The following is a 2903-nucleotide window of genomic DNA, read 5'->3' on the forward strand; positions in this document are numbered from 1 at the left end:
TTAGTTTTGTTCTCAGTGATAATAATTAAATAAGCAATATTTATAATAATAATAAAAAAGGCATAAGTAGCCTGGCATGAGGTCACATTTTTATAATTCTATAATCAAAAAGGCTTGAGAGGCTAACAATTTCAAAGCTGGCCTCACCAACTTAGCAAGGCCCTAAGAAACTTATTGATATTCTGTCTCAAAATAAAAAATAAAAATGGCTGAGAATGTGTCTCAATCTTTAAGCACCACAGGCTTCCATTCATGGTACAAAAAAACCCCACAAAAAAACAACAACAAAAAAAACACCTAAATTGTCATAAGTATATATATATATATATATATATATATATATATATATATATATATATATATATATATCAGCTTCATGGTGTGACTTTTAGAAATTAGTCTGATGCTCTTTTATTGAATTTGCAGATATCTATTATCAGTTTTACTTTAACCATTTCAGAGAAATCATGAAAAACCAAAGCTTCATAACTGAATTTGTGCTCCTGGGGCTTTCACAGAATCCAATTGTTCAGAGAATAATATTCACAATATTATTTTTTGTTTATTTATATTGCAACTATTGGGGGCAACATGCTGATTGTAGTGACCATCCTCTGTAGCCCTGCACTGCTGGGCTCCCCCATGTACTTCTTCTTGGCTGTCCTGTCCTTCCTGGATGCCTGCTTCTCCTCTGTCATCACACCAAAAATGATTGCAGACTCCCTGTACAAGAGGAAAACCATCTCCTATACAGGATGCATGATTCAACTTTTTGCTGAACACTTATTTGCTGGGGCAGAGATGATTATCCTCACAGTCATGGCCTATGACCGTTATGTGGCCATTTGCAAGCCCTTGAACTACTCTTCCATCATGAACTGGAGGCTCTGTGGCATTCTGGTGGGGGTGTCCTGGACAGGGGGCTTCTTGCATGCCATCATACAGATTCTCTTTACTTTCCAGCTGCCCTTCTGTGGACCTAATGTCATTGATCTCATGTGTGACCTGTACCCATTACTAAAGCTGGCCTGCACTAACACTCATGTCCAAGGCCTTCTGGTGATGGCCAACAGTGGGTTAATCTGCATCATCAACTTCTCCTTGTTGCTGGTCTCCTATGGCTTCATCTTGTTCTCCCTGAGAACACACAGTTCTGAAGGGCGGATGAAAGCTCTGTCCACCTGTGGATCTCACATTACTGTTGTTGTTTTGTTATTTGTCCCATGCATATTTATATATGTAAGACCTCCTTCTGCCTTCTCTTTTGATAAAGAAGTGGAAATGTTTTACACCATCTTGACTCCCTTCTTTAATCCTTTGGTGTATACGTTGAGGAACAAAGAAGTGAAAACAGCTATGAGGAAATTGTGGAATAGACTGTTGGTGGTTTTGCAGAAGAAATAGTGTATTACAGTGTAAAAAAATATAATGCAGGGCTGGGGATGTGGCTCAAGAAGTAAAGCGCTCACCTGGCATGTGCAGAGTGCTGGTTTCGATCCTCAGCACCACATAAAAATAAAATAAAGATGTTGTGTCCACCGAAAACTGAAAAATAAATATTAAAAATTCTCTCTCTCTCTCTCTCTTAAAAAATATAATGCAGACTGTAAAAAACTTAGTATTTATTTAGACAAACACTTTGACTGGCATGTGCCTCATATGGAAAGAGATTACATAATTCTGAGGAGAAATTACACTATGTGGAACAGTGAAAACTTAATTGAAGATCACACTTTGAGCTGGAGTTGCCACTCAATATTCTCATATGTAAATTGAAGATAGTTCAATTTATACTTTCTTACATTTATTAAAATTGGAAGGGATTTAACATACAATGATTTCCATTCATATTATGCATTGAAAAACAAAACTTTATAGAAAAAATATTTGAAATTAGAAATTGCAAGTGAAAAGAATGTTCTCTCTGATGAAGAAATCAGTGATTCTGATATAAAACATCAGGAGTTAGGAAAACCAGAGAGAAGAGCTTTCAAGTCACCTGCATCATTTCACTTCATCTTAAAGGTGGGCCCAGTAACATCTCCTAGAGTTTGGGTCACTTTTTGAATTTGAGAGAGAGAATCTGATCAGTCCAATCCTGCCTATGAGGGTGGTACCTTGGTCATGTGACCACCTTATATCAAGGGTACAGGAGTCTACCACGCGGCCTGCGCAATGGTTTCATTAATGAGGTTCTAGGCATAAAGTTAGTTAGAAGATATCGAAATAAAACACACAGACTCAGTTACCTTATTTCTATTGCCAGGTCCGAGACGGCTCCCCTCTCTGGCTCCAACCTCTAACCGCCCAGCAGGGCAGCAAGGATTACTCAGGGCTAGCAGGAGAGAGAGAGAGTGAACACACCAGGGAGTAGCCTTTTATTGGGGAACAAGAAATTCAGGGGATAATTCCATCCAATGAAGGTTGAGGGGGGACTGCACTCCAAGGTCAGGGTCAGTGATTGGGCCCCCGGGGTCAGTGGTCAGTCACACCCCCACACGGACGGGTTCTCTCATCAGGAAAGGGCCGGGAATATTCCGACACAGCCAGAAGCCTCAGACCCTTAACGGGAGTCGCCCAGTCACGTGTCAGGATGGCTTCCCACACAGGAGAGTATGTGGGGCATTTTCACAGATGAGTCAGCAATTAGAGTCTCTTACTGTAGTACAAATAAAGGGAGCTCCTGAGACAGGGCACTACTAGCAACCCCAGGTCCAAGCTATATGTGTAGTGAGCAAATTTTCCCCATGCCCTCACAGAGCCATGGATCATGGCTCACTCTTATACTATGGGTTTTAACCTCTGATTCCCTGATTATCTTTTTTCTTTGCCTCTAAGTAAAAATGTCATTATTTTGCCTTTGGATCTAACTCCTCCCCTTATCCTCTAATCATTTAAATATT

At 40.0% G+C, this 2903-nt stretch overlaps 1 pseudogene; it reads left to right on the top strand.

Annotated features, from left to right (window-relative positions):
• Positions 1-443: 443 nt before the first annotated feature.
• On the top strand, positions 444-1404 carry LOC124078361 (olfactory receptor 4C15-like; annotated as a pseudogene).
• The last annotated feature ends 1499 nt before the right edge of the window (positions 1405-2903 follow it).

This window comes from Marmota monax, unplaced genomic scaffold (genome assembly GCF_021218885.2).
Source record: "Marmota monax isolate L192 unplaced genomic scaffold, Marmota_monax_Labrador192_F-V1.1 WCK01_AAM20220418_F8-fsc00441, whole genome shotgun sequence".
In the NCBI taxonomy this organism is placed as follows: Eukaryota; Metazoa; Chordata; class Mammalia; order Rodentia; family Sciuridae; genus Marmota; species Marmota monax.